General features: G+C 41.9%; 1 pseudogene; it reads left to right on the top strand.

The window, feature by feature from the left end:
* Window positions 1-6,463: 6,463 nt before the first annotated feature.
* Mpc1l-ps2 (mitochondrial pyruvate carrier 1-like, pseudogene 2) lies at window positions 6,464-6,779 on the top strand (annotated as a pseudogene).
* The last annotated feature ends 273 nt before the right edge of the window (window positions 6,780-7,052 follow it).

Genomic DNA, 7,052 nt, shown 5'->3' with positions numbered 1-7,052 from the left:
TCTGCCCCAGAATCAACTTGATCAACATTGCAGACTTCTATTAAGGGACCCATGAACTTCCTCTCCCTTGGGGAAAGTTAGAGGAAGTCTGAGTCTCCACCAACTGAGAGCTAAACAGGAGTTCAGGGATATAAAATCTCCAGCTACTGATAAGCACTGGGGAGCAATGGCGGACACTGAGAAGCATACACTGGAAGTCACTGTGGAACACTAAATGGCTTACATCACACACTACATGGCGATCTTGCATCTCTTCCAGTCTTTCGAGACCTGTCAGTGTTGCTGGCGTGTTCCCCAGTAACCTGCATTTCTAAGTGCCTAGTTAGATTGTTAGTTGACAGTACAGAGCTTTTCATTATCCTGAGCAAACTTTTTGAAATATCTGACTTTGCTTTCTGTGCACCAATATAGCACTAAAGCTTGATGGAGGTATTCTGTTCCTTTGCCACTGTGAACACTAAATGCAGCACTGTCTTAGCAATACGTTGTGATAGTGCTATTTGGAGAACCACAATTCAACACCAGCAAGCCCGGCTGTAAACATCAGACGTTTTCTTCTCTCCAAAGCACACATTGCTAACAGGTGGCATTTATGTAGACCACTAGGGTTGTAGTTAGGTCATGATGGTATGCAGATCACAGCCACCCCAAGTGTCTTTGACTTCTCCCTGATCCTATATTCCTGCCAGCAGGCTGCTCCCATCAGAGATAGACTAATTAAGGTAATACAGTATGATTCTTCAACATGCCCCATCTTCATGTGCACTGTCACAACTAGCAGTGTCTACCTCAGAATGTCCCAGAACTCTTTAGTTAACATGTGATCAACAAATGGATTCCACTCTTACATGCCTTAAAAAAACTGTTTACTGAGTAAATACTCATCCACATCCCAAGCCTCTTCACCACAGGCATGTGTATGCTTCAGTCAAGCAGACCCACCAAATTTATCAGTGGTCCCTAATCATAAGTAGCTCTGAGTCATTTGAGTTTAAACTATGAATCTGACCATTTGAGGAGAAGACAACTGCATTCAAAGGATTAGACCTAAAATAATTGCTAATGTTTATCGAACAGTCTAAGTGTTACCTTTATTGAAAGCATCTCTCTTGAACTATAGCCATTTTATATACTTAACCACTGGGTGAATGGACAAAGTGTATATGTCACCTCCAAAATTTTTGCATGGAGTCAATGTGATAGAATTAGAAGGGGAAAGGTCAGTAAGGAATGAAATTTTATGAGCTGGATTAGTGCTCCATAAGAAGGACTCCAGCCAGGTGTGCTGGAGTCTTAGCACTTGGGAGGTACAGGTAGGAGGATCAGGACTTCCAGGTCATCCTCTACTACACGAAAGTTCAAGGCCACCCCAGACTACGTGCCAGGAACCAGCCTCAGCTTGAGATAAGGAAGGGGTATCTGGAAGTGGCTAAAGAAACAACTCAAGAGTCAGTGATGGGTGCAAGTTGACAGCTCTGTGGTCTGCTTAAAATAGCTCTCTATACAGTTCTGTAATTAGCTCGTGGATTTTCCAAGGAGAACATTCACATAACATAATATTAGCATAATACATATACATATTTAAGCAATCAAGTCTTACACCTACAACAATCGTAACACTCACGAAGAACCGCTCTGATCCAGGGGCAGGAACCATTACACACCGTCCCTTCCTTAGCCATTCCAGCCCTGGAAGCTACACAAAACCATGAGTCTTCCCTCTCTCTCTTTCAAAGAATGGCAGTATGGAATCCGGAAAAGGTCTTCCTCTGCTGCGGACACTGTAGTTAGAGACTTGTCGACTCCCAAATGGAGAAATAAATTTCTGTGACCTGTTTGCCAGCCATTCTGTGATGCCAAGCTACAAGAACTAGAACTAAGATGTGATGTCCATTTTATCATACTTACTTTCACTGGGCAAACTGAGGCACAAAGGTATTAACTAACTAACTCAACATTGCATGTGTAGTTCTCTCCAGTCAGTCTGTCAGTCAGACTATTAGTAGGAGACTCTACATACCAAGTTGCAATGCTATGCTTCTTCCTTCAGAGAGATTTAAAAGAGATTGCAAAGGAAGCCACTGCCAAGGGAAAGCAGTGGCCCACACTGGGGAGGTGGAGTCAGGGGGTCAAGGTGTCTGTGGAGGATACCTGTCTTCCTTCTGGTGTGGAGGAGGGGGCAGCTCTTTGCTAACTACACGTTTCTTAAGTTGTCTTGGAGTTCCTCTTATAAAAGAGCACAGTTCAGGATTCTGACAACTAAGTTGCAGAAGCAGAGTCTGTGAGGACCCACTAGACTTGTGAGAATTAAATAGAAATGAGAAGACCATAGCACGACACTGAGCAAGCTGTATGACTCTAGTAATGTGTCCTAACTGCCTGGCTTACATATTTCTCTTGTTTAAAAGGTCAGGCTTTGAAGCACACTGTGAAGTCTCAAGGTCTGATTCCCTGGTCCCTCCTGGAACAAATCGGCCCCTTGCAGCTCAGTTCCCATATGTGTGGAATGCTCCTCTGACTCAGCCTCTGCCTTGTCCCATCCACCACCTCCCACTGTTCTGACACCATCTGTTGTGTTCAGATGTCCTGTTAGCCCAAGACTTTGTTTTTTATACAAAAGGGTTCTCTGATGTAAGATGAGTGTCTACATATGGAAGATATGTTATTAATAAAACAGCACAAATACATTCATTCTTATCATGAAATTGTTCTGCCAGAAGGATCTTAATTTGGGGCAGGTGACATGGTTCAGCAGGTAGATGTGCCTGCTGCCAACCCTGAGGCTGTGAGTTCTATCCTCCAGACTCACAGGGTAGAAAAGAGAAATGACCTCTGCAAATATTTCTCTATCACATACATTGTGGTATAAGGATATAAGTGCATGTTCACCCTGCCCACACACACACACATTCACACATAAAATATGCACACATACATATACACATATAAATACATACATATACACACATGCGCACATATATACACACACATACAAGCACACATACACACATACATAATACCTACACACACTAAATAAAAGATAAATAAATAAATAGCTAAATAAATGAGTAAAATGTAAGAAATATTTATCTCAAATTATATACTTTAAAGTATGCACTATTAAATTTGAATACATTTATTTATTGTAGGAAAAAAGCCTGTTATATGAATCTACTGAGTACTATATCTTATTTTCTAATACTACTTCTCAAAGATTTGGGGTGATTGCACTCACTATAAGAAATTTGCTTCTGAGAGCATTAAGAAGGGGTAAGAAGAAAAGAAATGAGACAAGACCTCACTACTACACTAGCTGACCTGGAATTGGCTATTTAGAACAGGCTGGTTTCAAATTCACAGAATATATATGTATATATTCTTTTCCTTTATGCGTATATAGTGTGTCTGTGAGTGTGGACATGTGTGTATATGTGTGCATGTGTTTGAAGCAGATAAAGCAAATAATCTTTTATAAAATTTTTTCCCAAATCAACAGATCATATTTGGCCATAGAAACTCAGGCCTCACCTAGTTCTCTGGAAAGAAACACTGGAACTCCACAGTAATTTTGCACAAGCTCCTATGCTCTGTGGAGTTCAGTGCTAAACCAATCTGGTTGACCATTACAATCTAGAAGAGCTTCCCACTCATCATGGCTAACTAACCTGTTCACGCCCTATCATTTTATACCACTCAAAATCAAGAAGACTCTAAGATTTTATTCTCTTTATTGTTGCATCAAGTTACTATAACCTCTGTGTTGTGCTGCTGGTCTCTGTTACATTCACAGGAACCAATTCCATTCCAGTCGCACAGGATCCAAGAGAGCTACGGACACAGACACCTATGAAACTGTGCAGTGCTAACCAGAGAGGTGTTAACTAAACACATGCCTGGCTGAGCCTGAAAGATGTGTTTCCATGCAAACTTTCTACAGGACCCAGACTGATTCCCAGGGAGCAAGCTCCTTTCCTCACAGCCAGGGCTGTCAGTAGAGCCTGCCCGTGCTTGCTTTTCAGCTCTCTGGACATGTGACTTGTTCCTTGGGAAGTTTGTTTATTTATGCTCGGATGCATCATCTGTTTTCCCACTGCAAAGACTGTCTCCACTCTCATGTGAATCTAGGATAGCTGAACTGCCCCTGACCTGGAGGTCCACAAGCTGCCCACTCCCCAGCTTCTCCCAGCCCAGCGTCTCCTCTGTCACCGCTCACTTCCTGCCCTACATCCTTCCCTGTCTTCTCACTTTGGTCCTAACCTCCCTACTGCTCCTCTTTACCTTATTCCTTCTATTACTCAGTGGTTTATTAACACATACTAATTATGCCCAATACCAGGTTTCAGTGTGACATTGGTCCATGCCTATAACACACTTTGATCATATGCTTCCTGGATTACTGCCTCCTACCCTGCTCCCACTCCTGGACTCCTTCATCTACATTACTCGTTCCCCTTGTGATTTTATGCCTTTCATTGTGAGCTAATGAGTTAGATTAGGATGGATTGCTTTGCTTACAGTTAGTAATATGAGTGTGGAGTTAGTTGCAGAAGCTTGAACAAGTTACTCGTGGATACATCATGAACATTATGTTTCTCCACACCCTAGAAATACTAACTGCCTGTAAGTTTTTTAGTGATGACTGCCTCTTGTACACATTTTGGATGTACAGCATGATATTTTGATATATTTAAGCATATGAATGGTTACAATACCCAAACATCTCTCACACAGTAAACGCTTCTTTTGTGTCTGGGATAAGAACACTTACAATCTACTGTCTGAAAAATTCCCAGGATATAGACATACCCAGTCATCTGTAACGAGTCAGGATACTGAAAGAGCACTCCACTGTCAGTCGGAGAAACTCTTCCAATATCCCAAACCAAATGGAAAGCAAGTTTGTTAAGCTCCCCACTGTACCCCCATCCCATTCCACCCCACCCCACCCCACCAGCGGAACGGCCCAGGCAGGGGTAAGGAACAGGAACAATGAACAAGGCTTGCCCAGTGCTACTCCCAGAACCTCTCTCCACAGCCACTTGCAATGACTGATTTAGGTTTAATTAGTTCTGGGACAGAGTTGGAGGTGGTGGTTTGGCCAGATGATAAAGTTCACATTAAAGTAGACAATGCAGATCGCAATCTGGTTGGAACAGTTCTGCTCTTTCATTACGACATCACATTTGCATGTGATGAGCCATCTCCTGGATTCTGTTGCTGAGAACAGACTTTCATACACTAAGAAAACAAAGAATGTGAAGTTCTTTCCTGGAATCATCATCTCCAGCTGGTTGATTATTTATGATACCTCTGTGTGTTGAAAACATAGAACTGGTCATAGTGACACATGAATGTGATTCTAAGACTAAGGAAGTCACAGCAAAAGTACCACGGAAAGTTTGAGGTCAGCCTTTGCCACGGAGTGAAATTTAGTTCAGCCTGGGCTAGAGAAGGAGACTGTGACTCAAAAATACAAAAACAAATTCTAAAATTATGCTGAATTTTATAATTGGTACATATACTTAATGTGGGGTAAGCACAGAAGTAGTTCCCTTATAGAATCAACTCAAACCTTAGATTTCATTACATCAAAACAGAGTCTTCTTTCCTGCATGCAATATTCAAATAAGAGTAAACATGATCCAGGCATGGTGGTACTTGTCACACCAGCACTTGGGATGGGGAGGCAGAAAGGTCAGAAGTTCAAGGACAAGCTCAGTAACAAGAAGATACTGCACATATTGAAGTAAATCTCCACATTATAAGATACCCAAGGACACACTTTTTGTTTAAAGCTACCAACTGTTTTCAGCATTTTCAAAATTTCCAGAGAATACCTTAACAATATAGTAAAGAAGACTGGCCACAATGCATTCCTTCTGAAGCTACATCAAACATGTTATGATTTAGGAGTTGGGCAGATGCCACCAGCAGCAAGTTGCTCAGCCTGTAATTTTGAAACCAACCCAGTTAAAATCCTTAATCTTCCTTTTTCTGTCTTGTAGAGAATCATCAAGACTACCAACAGTAAAGAATTAAATTCATTCAAGTGTGGAGATTCTGCCCAACCCTTTCACTGATAGGAAATACCTATGCAGTGGTCAGAACCTTAAACATGGTGCCAGCATCTGTCAAAGACTTTCCCACTATGTGTAGAAAGCCATATATCAGGCTGGAGATGACTCAGTGGTTAAGAGCATGGACTACTCTTCCAGAGTTCCTGAATTCAAATCCCAGCAACCACAGGGTGACTCACAATGATCTGTAATGAGATCTGATGCCCTCTTCTGGTGTGTCTGAAGACATCTACAGTGTACTTACATAAAATAAATAAATAGAAAAAATTTTAAAAAGGCATATATCTGATGTATATGTCATGAGGAGGGTGCCATGAGGAGGGTGCCAAGTGGAGCTCTGCAGACTCAGTCAGGTCAATTCTCATGTCATCTGCATCTTGAACCCCATGGCCATCATTAGAATGCTGGTGAGCAAAGCAGTGGATTATATTCAGAGCAAGGACTTCTGGGATTATCTCATGAGTACAAAATTTTGGGGTGTACCAACTGGGGACTCCCCATTGCTGCTATCAATGATGTGAAGATGTCTCCAGAGATTATCACTTGTTATTATTTGACATCCGTGAGATTTGCCTACAAGGTACAACCTGGAAACTGACTTCTGTTTCCATACCTTGTAACAAATGAAGTAGCTTAGCTCATTCAGGAGGATGACTTATCAACTATGAGATGATAAGCCAGCATCTGCATTGCAGAGCATGACCAACTCTTAAAAGGGACAGCACCCTGGGCATTGCTGCCAAGGCCCAGATGACATCAGCATAGTCTTATTAAAGGAACACAAAATGCTACCTCGAAGAGCTATGCCAATGTAATGCAATCGCCAACTCTCTGTTGACTTATCTCTTAGAGTCTAAGAGTTGCCCCACAAACCACATGAACACAGATATCAGTCAGACAGAGATGGCTTGTTGAATGCACACCTTAATACTGATGATCTGACAGGGCTAAGCCATGACATTGAACATCTTTCTC

This window comes from Rattus norvegicus, chromosome 8 (assembly GCF_036323735.1).
Source record: "Rattus norvegicus strain BN/NHsdMcwi chromosome 8, GRCr8, whole genome shotgun sequence".
NCBI lineage: Eukaryota > Metazoa > Chordata > Mammalia > Rodentia > Muridae > Rattus > Rattus norvegicus.
The sequence above is the reverse complement of the archived record's forward strand: the minus strand, read 5'-3'. Positions and strand labels throughout refer to the sequence as shown.